Source organism: Chelonoidis abingdonii, chromosome 6 (assembly GCF_003597395.2).
Source record: "Chelonoidis abingdonii isolate Lonesome George chromosome 6, CheloAbing_2.0, whole genome shotgun sequence".
NCBI lineage: Eukaryota > Metazoa > Chordata > Testudines > Testudinidae > Chelonoidis > Chelonoidis abingdonii.
This window is the reverse complement of record NC_133774.1, coordinates 5,414,015-5,429,342: the sequence shown is the minus strand read 5'-3', so window position 1 is coordinate 5,429,342 and position 15,328 is coordinate 5,414,015. Positions and strand designations below refer to the sequence as shown.

At 49.5% G+C, this 15,328-nt stretch overlaps 1 protein-coding gene across 1 annotated transcript in view; it reads right to left on the bottom strand.

The window, feature by feature from the left end:
- The window catches only part of MYORG (myogenesis regulating glycosidase), a 28,630-nt gene extending 19,152 nt beyond the window's left edge, over positions 1 to 9,478 (bottom strand). Inside the window, exon 1 of the mRNA XM_032780168.2 lies at positions 9,408 to 9,478. The gene's annotated coding sequence lies outside the window, so the exon portion shown is untranslated. The remainder of the gene's footprint in view (positions 1 to 9,407) is intronic.
- Between the last annotated feature and the right edge of the window lie 5,850 nt (positions 9,479 to 15,328).

Sequence of the window (15,328 nt, the reverse complement as noted above, 5' to 3'; positions counted from 1 at the left end):
TGGAGTTAGCCTCCTATCTTTGAGAATTCTGGCCTTTGCATCCAACAGCAGGTGCTTCTAACGTTATTTTGGAATGCCACAAATAGCAACACAACTGCCATTTACCCCTTACCTGTGACCTACTAAAGAGTCTTGAACACTGTGTCCCCCTCTGTCTGGGAAGATTTAAAAAGAACATTATCTTCCCAGAAGTAGTAATTTCCTTAGTCTCGAAAGAGCCATTTAGACCCAGTATAGCACTGCTCTGTGTATGGAAGAAAACAAAAACAGACTTTTGCAAACAAGTCAGATACTGTCTACTGGGACGCAGTTTATGTGCCATCACAGTTTACTTTGATACTGTCAGAGAGTTTAGTTTAGTCTCCAACAATAGCAAAGCATCCATTTATTTTTGACTGGATCAAAACAAAACAAACACATAGGAAAACCTACACAAAGCCTTCCTGACTGATGTATTTCTGTCACAGATCAAAGATGTGCTTTATATTTGTCTGATCTTAGCCTTAGCCAACACTTTGTATCTATTGGCCACAGGTAAGACCTGGACTAGATTTCTTCTGCCTGAAGTGGGATCTGCCTAGAGCTCATTGGAAAATTTTAATCAGAATAGTTTTCTTTGGAAAACGACAACATATTTTGCAAAATTGTATCTGATAAAATTTCATGTGAAACTTTTTTCAATTTTTTTTTTTTTTTTTTTTTTTTACAGTGTCAACATCTTATTTTTCCCTTTTCAGACAAAGATTTGAGTTTTGTTTCAAATGTACTTAAACAATTTTTTAAAGATGGGTTGAAATCAAAATGAAACATTTTGAATTTATTCAAACAAAAATGTTTTGCTCAAACTGAAATCAAAGTTTTGCTAATTTTGTTTTGTGAAAAATTTTGGCTTTTCATCTGTATTTGGGACAAAAAATAATTCAGAAATCTCAAGATTTTTTTCACAGGACAGAAAATCTGATAGTTCTTTGATTAATAAGAACCAGAATAACCACAGCAGCAGCACTAGCTTCACAGTAGTTTTGTAATTAGGTCATTTTAAAGAGAAATTTCAAACATGCAATTTGTCTTTATCAGCAAGGTAGGATAAATCAGGTCTAAACTGCTCAGGAGACAGGGATCTCTTCTGTACAGAAAGAACTTTTTTGTTTTTTTACACAACATACCAGAGAGACAAGCAAGAATTCCATCCCACGACTGTGTAGCAATAGTTTCACTTAAGCTACACAAAGCTTCATCAGCAAGTGAACTCCACAGAGTTTACTGCCAGCTCTTAAAAGTCCAGAAGTTTGCAACAGTAAAAGCTCATGCCAGTTAATTCAGTTTAAATGATCCCAGCGCAGAGGACCAGCCCTGAAAAGTCTGCACCACTTAAGCACTCAAAACATAAGCCTTGTGAATTTCACCTTAAGCGATGAGATAATATGCTGCATTGGATGCATGAGAAATGTCGCCTGGGAGCTGAAGCAAAGATTTGCAAGAGGACCCTAAGTCGGTAAGCTATTATTCCAATCTTCTTGATTGCACACGTGCTCAGCTCTGCTAGGGTCATGATAGTTAGCAGGGACGACGAGAGGACCTCAGCCTCAAAGCTAAGAGCCACGACTACTTGAGGTAAAGGAGTAGCTCATTAACTGTGAATAACTGTCAAACTGGCGCCAGCCAATAGAGGGAGATGTAATCGTTTGGACCAAGCCAGTGAATCACGCTTGGACTTTTTGATTTCCCACAAGCACCGTCTAGTACAACTTCACAGACTGATCAGCACAGAGCCTCTCCAAGTTACCTGCAACAATCCTGATTTATATTCGCACCAGGTTATATTCGCACCCTGATTTATCAGCTGACCAAGATGCCCTATACAGCAGGAACCTTGTGGGGGAGAAGGGTCCAGGACCGGAGGTCCAGGACCCTTCAGAATCTCTCTCTTACGTGCAGTGGTATCTCCCTCCCAAGTTCTACAGCTGCCAAAGTCACCAAGCCAGACAAATTAGCTCATTGGTGGCTTGGTGCCTTAGAAGCCAGCTTTCCACAATGCCCAGCTGCTGAAGTGGAGGAAGAAGTCATGGCTCTTTGTGCCAACGGAGCACCTGTTGGCATCTCCCAGGAAGCAGGTGCAGGAGGCAGGCGCTCCCTCCCCACAGTCAGTGCAGTTGCACCTATGTGCAGCCGCAGGGGAGTCAGCAATTTTCTGGTGAGAGTGGCTCTGATGTGGTTATGCTGGTTTCCGGGTGACTGCCAAGCAGCAGCTGCTTCGTGCATTTTACAGAAACGCCTCCTTTCCAGATGGTGCTTTCATACCAGAAGCCCCCGAGCCCACAGCCCCATACAGATTGCCCCAGCCTTTCTGGCATAGTCTCACCTCGCCTCCTGCATGAATGCTGGACTCCCTTGCACAGCAGTACCTGGATCCAGGCTGCGCTAGCTGCCTCCGCCTGCTATTTTGGCCACAAGGGTCCTGGCAACATCTCACTCTCCCCATGGAACTGTAGCATGAGCTACGCAGCTTGGTATCCGCCCTTTAAAAACCTCCCCATAAGTTGCTGGGCCTAGTGGTGACCCTGTCTCCACATTTCTATGTCTGCATATTTTAAACCAGTTTAAAAATAAGCCTGGCTAAGATTCCACTTCACAGGGCTGGGCAGCGTCTCATCTTTCTGATCACTGATTAAGCGGGTGTGCTCAACTGCTACGTACTGGCAGAATCCCAAGCAAGCCTATAGCAGATACCAGTACCAGCAGAGAACATGTATTGGGAAGAGAGGAAAGACAGGTTCCTTTGAATCAGCCTATTGTAACATCAGCTTATTTTCAGGGTACTGCACCTTTAAGTTTCTTCAGACAGACAGCTTCTTGGAGACACGCTGCCATTTTGCAAGGCAAAGCTGACACAGCATGTTCCGGAAGGTCACACGGCTCATGCACTCCCACGAAGACTTGATTTATTCTCTTCTCCTTTCCTGTACATAATGAGAATCTAAATGGCAGTTTGCGTTGCCAGCTCTTGCGGTATTGGGTGTTTTTGGTAAAGCCCCTGCTCCTGCAGTCATGTGGTTACGTAAGAATCTCAGCTTTCATTAAAAAAAACCACCACCACAAACAAACAAATCTGGCTCTCCTGGGTTTGGAGAAAAACATGCGGGGGGGGGGCAGGGGGAAGCCCCCAAAGGCTCAAAAAAATCAGAAGGCAACTCAAGAGAAGTGTTTTTAAAAAAAATTACGATTTTGGGAGCCCGACTCTTGATTTTTTGAGCTCTAGAGGTTGGCAATAAGGAGCTCGTGGCAGCTTTGGGTGTATGGGAAATAAGCACTTGCCACGGTGTCGGCCAGTTACTAAATAGGGACAACGTACTCAGTGCTAAATAAAGACACGGAAGCCAGCAGCCGTGTCCTACAGAGGCCCATCCACACACCTTTTCCTTCCATGTCTCTGCTGGCACTCTAATAATTCTGCGCAGACAGACTCCAGATTGAAACTCTGCAGAGTTCTCTCCATACAACCACAAAAAAGTCCACCCATATCATGGGAATGAATGTGAACTTTATAGTCTAATCTCGCACCTCTATACAGGTTATTATATGATTTGACCAAGTCTGGGATGTCCTTTTCCATTACAGTCATGCCCAGACACTTGATCAGTTATGCAAGGAGTCAACTCTGCAACGGCAGAACTTGAAGGGAAATTGCCAGGTGTAAATGTATAAATAATGTAGGACCTCCTTATTTGAGTTCCTACCAGCGCTCAGGTATTAAACCTGATTTCACAGACAGATTATGCTTTTCTCCAATAAATCCACGGGCAATGTTGTTGCCAACTCCTGGCATTTTATCAGGCGTCTCATGGGTTTTCTTACACCCCTACCTCCCGCAGGGATGCTACTGGAGTATTTCAGATTTCACTGACCTAGTTAGTTCTAGCCTCCTGATTGCGGACCAAAACATGAAAACAGGAGCCAAGAGGCTCAAACCCGAAAGTAAACCAGCCTGAATTATGACGACTTTTTAAATGTAATAAGAATATTGAAGCAAATTGCATAATTTTTGAATGCTTGAGGTTGGCAGCACTGCCATTGACCCAGAACGAGCGAAATACAAAAATCTGGTGTAAACGGTCACATTTACGTATTTTAGGCCAATTGCTAGTGCGTTTCCCTTAGCAGGGAACTGCAGATAATGCAGGGAAATATTATTTCCCCCCCTGCCTCCACATATACCTTTATTTATTTATTAAGACTCTCAACAGAAGCATTTCTATTGATGATCAGGTTTTATAAGGCCCTGACTGTGTCCCTTTAAGCCAGGGGGTTGGGCCCCCTCCGGGGGTCGCAAGGTTACTATATGGGGGAAGGAAGGGGTCACGAGCTGACAGCCTCCATCCCAACTCTGCTTTGCCTCCAGCATTTATAATGGTGTTAAATATATAAAAAGTGTTTGTAATTTATACAGGGGGATCGCACTCAGAGGCTCGCTGTGTGAAAGGAGTCGCCAGTAAAGAAGTCGGAGAACCACTGCTTTAAGCTTCTGCCAAAAGGCAAAAAACCACTACTAAAGGATTGCAATCTCCCGCCATTGCCTCATAATGGCTTCTTTCATTATTGCCAATTTACCATCAAATCGGGCACCACAGGTTCTTGAGAATGATTGTCCTAGATAGACCTTTGACGCTGATGCCAGGGTTACACTGGAAGCTTGCCAGCATAGTAATGGCTGATAGAAATGTTGCCAAAAAGTCACACCCTCTATTTCGGCAAGAGTCCTAGTGTAGCGGCAGTATACTGGCAAAAAAGATAGCTTATTTCACACAGGGAACCAAGATAAGCCATGCCAGCAAAACCACATTTGCCAGCATAAGCGGTGTCTCCACTGGGAAGGTTTGCTGGTATCAGTATACCAGATTTTTACTGTTGCCGTGCACTGTATACTGGTGTAGCTATATTGGCAAGACTTTGCTAGGTGAGACATGGCCTTAGGGGCAAGTTATGGCCAGGCCTGTACTAGGTGGAGCAAGCAGCCCTTCCCTCTCCCCTTCTCCAGGGGCATTGCACAGGCAGTAGCTACAGCTGAGCTGCAGGACACGGTCCAGCCAACGCTTCTGGAGGGGCGTGTCTGGTCAGGGATGTACCTACAGACCCACCACTGCATAACAGTATGGGAGCCGTACTGGGCAGGAGCTGGGGAAGCAGGATGAGGGCACAGTTTTTCTGGGGATGAAGCTGCTTCCCAGCATGCTCATTAGTGCCTTCCCTAGGCATAACCCCTCCTGGCATAGCATCCCCTGGCTCGCCCCAGCCCAGTTCTGCTTTAGAGATGGCAGAGTTTTGCCCTTCAGCTCTTCCAAACTGGTTCCTCAACTTCCGATGTTCCCAGCCCCGCAGGCCTGGCATTGCCAGTTTTAATAGGAGCCTGGCACAAAGGTTAGGGAAAGACCCCAAACTTCCAGGCCAGCCTTTCTCCAGTAGGCACAGCTGTCTCCCAGGACTAGGGGATGGCCCGTTCTTGCCCTTGGAGCTCTGGGCGTTGGTGTAGAAGGAAGCAGCATCACCGGCATTCTAACTGGTCAATGGACCACAGCTAGCTGCAGGCTTGGACACTGAGAACCTGTCTGAGCTGCACTTCAGACATGCTTGGGCTAAGCAGCTTGGTTACTTATCATGAAACAATGCGGCCAGAGTCCCGTGCAGGAAACACCAGCGCCTGGTTTTCACTTCAAACAACTTCAGCAACAGCCATGTCAGCTGGAGCTGTCAGAGCCCACATCGCCAATTAGCCTGGCAGCAAGCCAAGTGAGGGACTGGATGGGACACCACCAAAGCAACACAGAGGCACTGCAAAGAATGGTGCTGGTGACTCAATTGGGAGCATCTTTTCCTCGAGGCAAGTCCTGTCCCCAGTGCTCCAGTCTGGCATTTGGGGTGCTGTGTTTCAGAGAGCCTGACCCCATAGGCTCCTAAGGATCCCATAACCTTTGCCACAAGGTAAGGTGTAATGACTCTTGAGTGCTGGTCAAATTCCAGCTTGGGTAATGACCAGGGCCAGCTCTGGCTTTTTTGCTGCCCCAAGCAAAAAAAAACAAACAAAAAAACCTGCGGGGCAGCTGGAGCCAGGGTGCAAACTTTCAGCTAGCGGGACTCCCTGCGCTGCAGATGTGCCCCGGGCAGTGGAGTGCATGACCTGGCTAGCAGAGGGGAGGGGGAAGAAGCCGGGGGGAGAGAGAGAAGGGGGGCGGCCAGGGCTTCCTTCAGCCAGGGCGCTCACCACTCGGCCCCTCCTACCGTGCCACCTGCCGGGAGGGCTCCTGCCGCTCCCGCCTGCAGGTGAGTTGAAGGTCGTCGGGGAGGGAAGGATGCAGGCTGCTAGGCTTGCTGCAGACCTGGCGCCGGCTGGGGCAGATGGAGCGCGCCGCCGGCTCCCAGCAGAGCGCTCCCCTCCTCCGCGTCACTGCTCCCTACAGGGCGGCCAGAGTGGCGAACAAAAAAAGAAAAGAATAAAAAAAGGGCGTCCATGCTACCCTAGGATTGGAGGAAAGCCGCCCTTAGAATCTGCCGCCCACGGCACGAGCTTGCTTGGCTGGTGCCTGGAGCCGGCCCTGGTCATGACAGTCTGGCTCCCTAAATCCTCCCTGCAGTTTTCATTGGCTCTAGGATCATCCTTCACTTTCCTGTTGTCAGCTCCTTTTTTATTGTCGCTGTGCACCATTATGAAGATCCCACGCTTCACCTCAGAGGTGGCTGCATTTTGATGGTAGGTGAAGTTAGCCCTGTGTAAAATAACAGTGACTTAGGGCTATATGGGGCCCAGGGCCACCAAGACCGTCTCTCCCATCTCACTCTCTGATAGCTTCTTTTTGTCAGCACTCCAGCTGGTCTTTGCTCTTGCCCATCCCCACTGAATTCTTGATCTTCTGAGGGAGGCAGCCCTACCTAACCCCCTCACCCACAAAGCTTGGCAGCACTCCCATCTCATCTCCCCAGCCAGCCCACTTCTGACCATGGAGCCGAGATTCCCAAGGGTCTTGCTCCAAGTTCTCTCTCAGTGGTGTCTCATTTGCACTGAAGTGCTTTGCTCTCCATTAGGCATCACTGCCAGAAGAGATTGTTCAAAAGGTTCTCAGCTCCCAGAGCTGATACCAGAATGTAAGGAGAGCAGAACTCCCATTTCAGCACCTGATAAGTAGCCTGGTTTTCCAGAGAGCTCAGCATGCTGCCTGCTGAGCAATTCTGAAGCCCAAGCCCCCATGAATACTGTGGGGTGCTGGTGGTGGTGTGATGTGGCATCTGGTTCAGGGTTCCTAAGCAGAGTCTTCCACATTGAATTGTGCTGTCTTGCTCTCTTGCAGCTGAGTCTCCAAGAAGTCCAGGAACGTTCTAGCTTCAAAGAATGATGAATTGCACCCAAAGAGCAAGGCAGGACACTGGCTTAAGGCCTGATGGCCACAGCATCACCGCTTCCGCTTCCAGTCGAGATGCTGAGGACTCGTTAAAATCCCCACTGCGACACCAAACAGTTCCGCAGGCAGGTCTGCAGCTTGCTGATATAAAAGAGTTGGGGTGGAGATGAGGACTATCGTCCCCTTAATCCCACTCATCTAGAGACCTAGGTTGGCATCTACCTGCCTCGTGAGCTGGGTTGTGAGCCACGATGGCACAAAAAGGCAGCCTTAAAACTGAAGAATAAATTGGATGGGGAAAAAAAAAATTCTTGTGACTCATAAAGAGCACCAGCTTCCATAGCTCCAGGGAGCACTTACACCTGCTGACAAGGTGATTAGCTACAAGTGAGATACTCTTAGGCCAAACATTCACTGTTGCATAATCACATTGCCAGCTAATGTTGCAATTGCAAAACATGTATATATAGTGCTGCTCTGCCCAAACAGGCAGGGGCACATTCCCTGACTTCAGGAGTTTATGGTCCAAAGAAGATTAGTTATCAGTCATAGTTGCATGGAAAATTACCACAGCTCCAGCATTTAACAGAAGGATTATACACCAAGATTGCAGACTCAACTCCCCCTCCTCAAATTCACACATACATGCTACTTCCTACGGGAACCTCACAACTATCCAGATATGCTCCCATCTCTGTGCTATCCAAGTGCAACTCACGGCATTAGTATTTTCAATGGTCCATTAAGGGTTCCCTAATATTGCAAAGCTAGTAACAAACTAGATCCTGCTAACTCTCCCAACTCCAGATTAAGTATATTGCAGGGCAGTGAACTGGGTTTCTGCTCTCCTTCCACCCTTCAGCTGATGTGTGTGTTTTATAGCCACTTATTTGGTAATTATAGTCCTAAAATGACAGCTGGTTAGTAACAACTGAGGTACAGGGCACATCTGGAAGAGGCAGCTTGGCTTGAGGGATTAGAGGTTTCCCTGTAGCGTATCTATCCCACCCATCAAAAGTTATTACAGTAATTAAACTCGCAAGACACAGGTCCAGACAAAGAACCCTGAGCCCCAAAGCTGTTAATTCTAGAGTCCTGCATAAAAGACATGACATGAGTGCTCCCCCCCATTAATAATGTTACTAAATTCGTTTATAGATCCCATTGTCCCCACACATCAGGATCCTTTAACTCAGCCTATTAAGTTTGAGCTGTAAACTCCAGTCCAGCTCCAGAGCGTACGTTATTTCAGGCTCAACCCTATTAAGCACCGTTTTCCATATGATTTTTCTGATTCACTATTTAAAAAAACACTATTGTGAAGGAGCCAATCTCCCTTCACTGCCCAGGCGCAGAATTCAAAGCCCGTCCGTGAAGAAGTAAAGTGCATTACCTATTAACCAAAGAACCAGCCGCTTCTTCTAGTGCACGGGGGTCGAGCCAGAAAACTCCAAGGAGCTGCCAGGCAGCCAGCAGGGTGCTGACAACGCACAGACAGCGTGAACCAGAGCTCCCCGCCCGAGTCCCACAGGGCAATGGCAGGATTTAGTCTGTTTTGCAATGATTTCTGGAGGGGAGGCGGCTGCAGGCAGAGGTCTCCGACGCACGCAGCTAGACAGGGCGCCTCGATCTGAGCAAGCAAGAACAAGCCCCAGAGAAGTGTCACCCTAGCCCCACTGGAAATGGAGGGGCAGGGGGGCAGATCCTGCCGAGGGGAGATGCCACAGACCCCTGGCTGATGAGTCCTTGAGCTCCTGCAGCCTGGCTCTCTGCAAGCGGCAGCGCGGGGCGACAGGCGGCTTGACCCAGCCGGGGATGGGGCTCGCAGCCTGGTAAAGCAGGGGCCGGGCAGGTGGCCCCCTCGCCAGCCACGCGGGGAGGGGCGGACGCTTGTTTATGTGGATGGGGTGTCCCCCTTTCCCCAGCCGCCTTTGGCCAAGGGAGGGGACCTAGGAGAGGCGAGCGCCCTGGACCCCACAGTCATCCCCGGACCCTCCGCCCCCGCGCCCAGAAACTCACCGCGGCGCAGCACCGTCTCCAATGCGCCCTGGTGTCACTGGGGCAGGAAGCGTATTTGGGGCTGCGCTCCTTGGTTCCTCATTGGCTCTTCAGGTGTGTGTGTGGGGGGAGGCACTGTGGGGCCAGCGGGATGCTGGGAGATGTAGTTTGCAGGCCCGGATTGGAGGGGTCGGGCAGGGGGAGCCGGGGAGGGCGGTGCGCCTTGGGGCGCTTAGTCCTGCGCCCTGGGAAGCGGCCGGGCTGCAGCGTGCGGTGTGCTCGGGGCTGGGCAAGATCCTCTGCTGCCATGTCCCAGAGCTGGAGCCTTTCAGCCAGCCCAGCGCCCTGGGGCTGGGGCAGGAGCCTTCCCTGCAGGGCGGAGTCCCCTCCCCTCTGTCCCCTTGGCAGGCTGGCCACAGCCCACTGAGGAGCGAAGCTGCCCCAAGCCAGGCTTATCAGGCAGCCCCGGGGATCCCAGCCCCCTCAGCGCTAGGCCAGTGAAATAATCCGGGGCAAACTGATTATAGCACTGGGCAGTGGGGGTACACTGGACCGTTGTGTAGGAGGACGGCAGAGCTTGCTCAGCTGTGTGTCATAAGCCCTCTACTGCTCACAGCAAAGGGAGATTCTCCTTTAGCTCACGCAGGAGGCGCTTTGGAAGCAGAAGGCCACCGCCATTGCTGCAGGGGGTGGGGTAGGGTGCACACGGTCGGCCGTTCTAGTAGCAGCTAAAAGCCTAGGTGGTTGTGAGTCTTTGACGGGGTCTGGTTGAGGAAGTGGAAGAGCCACAGGATGAGGTCACTGCAGAGCAGAGTGTGGGAAGTGAATTTGCAGGCAGGGCCAGATGACGCCCGTTCTGGGCCCTGGACATTTTATGGCCATGATATGAGGCCCTTCTGCCCAGCCCACAGGAGGGTGGCATGGACCTCGCCCCTTTTCTCCCAAAGACCTATAGCAGTGCCATGGGATCCCGTTCCCTCCTCCAGAAATGGCAGCAAGGACCCTCCCAGCACTTACTCCAGCAGCCCAGGTGTCTCTGCTTGACCAGGGAGGGCTGCTGTACTTTTCGCCTCAGAGTCACCTGTTGGGGTGGGGTTGGCAGGGTCTCCAGAGCCACGGGTGTTGGAGATATCAGCCCATAGAGATGAATGGGGCAATTCACCCCTCTGAGGGTGATCTGTCTGACTCCCTGTAAACTTCAGCAGCCTTCACTATGTCTGTTACGCTCCCCCGCCTCAGAGCCATTGTCCCAGGCTCTCTACAGATGCAAGCATCAGTAACAGCCAGACAGAGGTGAAAGTAAGCTGGTAAGTGCTGGTACGGAGGACCGGTAAGAAAAGGAGACTGACTGAGAGAGGGAAAGAGAAGCCTGCTCCCTGCATAAGAATAGTTTAAACTCAGCTGTTCCCTGATGGTTCAGCCCCCAGGGCTAGGTTTCTGGCCTCCTTGTCAATTTCACTCACAGTAGCTGGGGAAAGGGGGTCGAAGGGAGGGTGTGTTTGACCATGGCAGGGGCACTCCCTGTCTGCCCCCGGGGATGAGGGGATCTCTCCTACTAATATACACAACAAATACAAGCATTTGGCTGCACAGCTTAAATCCTGAGCTAATAAAAGGGGAAAACTCACTGTCACATTGTTTTCTCGTCTCCTCCTTCCCTGTCCTCCAGCCAGGCTGCACACAAGGCTTTGAATTCCTCCCCATTCCCCCCCAGCAGGGGTTTTCCTCTAGGCTCTAGCTTGGAGTAGACTGGCTGAGATGCCTGCTATTGCTGCCTGCAAAAGAACAGTTTAAACTCAGCTGTTCCCTGTGCAGTTCAGTGCCCAGAGTTAAGAGCCGTTCCTGGCATCCTTGTTAATTTCATTTCCAGTTGTTGTTGGGTGTTTGTGACCATGGCAGGGGCAGTTCTTTTCTGCCCCTGGGATGAGGGGATCTCCTAAACACAATCAAAATCAGGAACCATTTCCAAGTTCAAATCTATCCCATTCCCTCCCCAGCAGAGGCATGGTTGTGATGTCCAAACTGCTTGCAGATCCTCTTTGAAATGTTACTGTTTAAAAAAAAAACACAAAAACATGGAGAACATGGTGGAAAGATGTGTCAGGATGATAGGGTTTATTTTGGGCAAAGCAATTTTGCTAAAGCAACTAAAGATTTACAGGGAAAGCAAATAGCCCCCATATACAAAACCACAAAGGGATTGGAGGGGAAAACTGAATATTCAGTGAAATTATTGTGCCTCCTTTGAAAGAATAGTAGTTTCATTCCAATCCACCCTTTCTATATTGATTTAAACACCTGAAATGTCCTTAGGACAGCGGGTGCAATCTCAGATCTCTTTTTGTTTTGTCCTGCCTGCAGAGTGCAAAGGCTGAAATTGATAAAACTTTCTTTAAATATCTTGTATATTTCATTAAAGGCTATTCCAGTTGTCCTTCATTCACCCCTGACTTTCCCTTCTTTCCTCCTTCCCCCCCGCCCCCGGCTCCCTTCCTGGCTGGCTGGCTGTGGTTTTTGCCTTGGTTACTTACTCCTTGGCAGACCCAGCCCAGCGGCACCTGCTGGCTCTCTGCAGGCAGCAAGCCACAGGGGCCCAGTTGCTGGGGTCGCTGCTGGTCGGTGAGCAGGCTGCAGCTGCATTTTTTGACACATTCATACACATGTACATGTATGTATGTATGTGTGAATGTGTGTGTCACAAACAATGCAGCTGCAGCCTGCCGCCAACTGCCCCCGACCCCAGCAACCGGCCCCTACTATTGTATTTTAGTAGTATTGGAGATCCCCTCATCCAGGTGGGCAGAAAGAACTGCCCTGCCTGGGTCACACACAGCTTCCCCCCACCCCAACAACTGGGAGTGAAATTAACAAAGATGCCAGAAACCTCTCTTAACCCTGGGGCTGAACCATCAGGGGAACAACTGAGTTTAAACTGTTCTTATGCAGGGGGCAGTCTCCCTGCTGCAAGCTAGAGGGAAGCCTCTGCAGCAGCTGCTGAGTGCCAGGCAGGGAGAAAGCACAGAGCCTAGCAATCGGCAGCCTGGCTGGAGGAGGAGGAGGGAAGACACAGAGAAAAATGTGACAGTGAGTTTTCACTTTTTTCAGGCTTATTCCAATAGTAAAGTTTATTACAGACAGTACTGGTAGTAGATAAATCGTAGCTTTATTTTCTCTATCTATGTCATGCAATGGGAGGGATCCATGAAGTATGTAGGAGAGGTGGGTGGGTTGCTTGCGATTGGACCATATGGGTAAGAAATGTAAATTACTTTCACCCCTGCCCAAACCCCAGGGCTCCCAGCCGCCTCTGCAGCTGGTAGCTCCGGGGTTAATTTAAAGGACCTGGCTCCTAGCTTCAGCCGAATTCCTGAGCCCTTTAAATCCTGATTTAAAAGCCCCTGGATTTAAAGGCCTCACCTCTTCCGATAGAGGCCACACCTCTTCCGGTTGAGGCCCCTCCCCCTCCACAGGACTCTGGAGAACCAATAAGTCCTTTGAGTTACTTTCACCCCTGCCGCCAGATCACATTTTTGAGTATTTCCTCCCAGTCATTAGGGCTGGAAACTGTTCCCCAACCTCGCCCCCCAGGAAAGCTGAGATTCTGAAGTAATCCCAGGGCTCTAGGACCTAGTGCCCTAGCCCTGAGTCTGTAGTTCAGTGTTGCCCTGTATTGAAATTAAGGCACATTTAGGCTTGGACTCCATTGGTTCTATCTTCCAGTTCAGTGTTCTTGTGTGCAGACAGAGGGACACGAAGCTTGGAGGCACCATCCTAACCAAGCACACTTAGAAGTGGCCCTGGTCAGCACATCTGTAAACAGACACGCAGCCTTCAGCCACTGATGTCTCTGCCAGTCTGTCTCCCGAGGACCAGATCCAGTAGGGATGAGGAGTCCGGAAGGGAGGGATAAAAGAGGAAGGAAGGCAAGGGAGGTTGCTCCCTGGCCTGGGGAAGTGATGAAAAGGTGCAAATAACTCAGATAGCTTGAGTTAAACATTACCCCGTGTAACCAGTTGACCTAGATCGAAAGGCAGTGCAGCAACAGGAATGGGAACAGACCCAGTATAAATACGCTGGAGTGACTGAAGATCCAATTTCACTAACAGGGCTGCCTCCTGTTATGTATCTCTGTACACTGCAGAAGGCCGTTCTGCAGTGGTGTGAGCTGCTGACAAGTGACTAAATGGAGCTCCAGGTGATACAGTAACGCCCTCCTGACTTCGGCTTATGTGCCAGATAATCCCAATGCGGCTGCCAGTGCACAGATCCTGGACAAGCCAAACCAACAGGTTTCTTGCATTGAAAACACATTTGAAACACTCTGGAACTGGTGCCTTTTTCATAGCTAGCTGCGTGGGACGTACCGACAATGTGATTCATGGGCAGAGCTCTGCACCAGTAGTATGGGACATATCAGTGCCTCACATATACAACGCGGCAGTCTCCAGTTTTGGCTTAGATCACGTCACCCTGGTATTTGCAGTATTCCCTGCTCCAAGGATAGGAAATATGGCAAATCCCAGGAAAACACCTGAGCCACACAGACTGACCCAGGGTGTGTGTGGTGGGAGGTTTCATGGAGGTTCAGGGGTCTGCCCACAGGGACCTTATCAACTGGAAAGCTTTAAGAATGACTGGGCATGTGTTGTATGATTTCCTCTATTTTACTATTACTGGAGTACCAACAGAGTACCCGGCGCCGTACATGGATCCAGTCCTGCAAAGACATGCACAGTCTCACTGATCAATGGAATTAACCATACAGTGTATAAAGGCAAGCGCAGGCATTGGTCTTCATGGCACTGGGGCCATGATACAAAGATAAAGACAGTCCCTACTCTAAAAACCTTACAGTCTGCCAGCCAGAAACACAGGAGGCAGGATGCAGTGGGACCCTGAGGAGGGAATACACGAGAGTAGGATTTGAAGAATGATCATTATAATGGGTCAGCTCCTTAGCCAATCAGCATCGGAGTCAATGGCACGAAGTCAGTGGAGCTGGGATGCTTTAGTCTAGCTGAGGATCAGGCCCAATGACTCCAGTTGAGCTATGCCAATTTATACCAGCTGAAGATCTGGCCCAATGATCCCAAAGGAGCTACACCAATTTAGACCACCTGGCCCACTGACTTCTGTGAAACTATGTTGATTTATGTCAGCTGAGGATCTGGCCCAGGGATTGGACTGGTTCATTCCCTGAACATTGCAAAGCAGTGAAGGAGGGACTTTAATGTACGGAGGGTAGTGGCACAAATGTTTGAACAAATATCTTTTTGATACACTCTCCTGAAAATACTCTTGTGTCAATTACAGGCTTCATGCTGCCCTCTCCACTGGACCACGCTGCCTCTCATACAAGGTTCCAGTTCCACAGTAGCTAAATCCATTTTCTGTGTGGGCAACTATTAAAAATATTTCTTCCCCACAGGGTTCCTGGAGTGTCCATGCGACCCTGTGGAGCGGGGGTTCCTATGTGTGTTCGTAAAGAGAATTTGTAAGAGAACAGCTTGTTGAATACATTAACATGCGCACATGGAGTTTGCTGTAACATTTTGCAGGCATCAGTCGTTCCTATAAATGGAAATATTGATTTCCCAACGGGAAGTGAGCAGCTGAGTGTGCAACAAATCTGTGGTGATCACAGGATGGGTAATCTGTGGTTAAAGCACTGTATGGGCAAATTCTGGCTCTGCTACAGTCTTCCTGTATTTGACCTTGGAGTAGGCAAAGCTGATCAGTGGCAGCTGTGGGTTTTGTAAATGACCGGTAAGTTCAATCAGCAATCAATTGCTACCCAGCTATTCATGGAGACAGAAGGAAATGCTGAGACCACTGCCTGTTGTGCCAACTCTATTGTCTCATTCTTTGCCTGTTCTCCCCCGTCTGTCTGGATCTCTCTGTTGTCTCCTGTCTTAAATTGAAAACTCTTTGGGGCCTGGCAC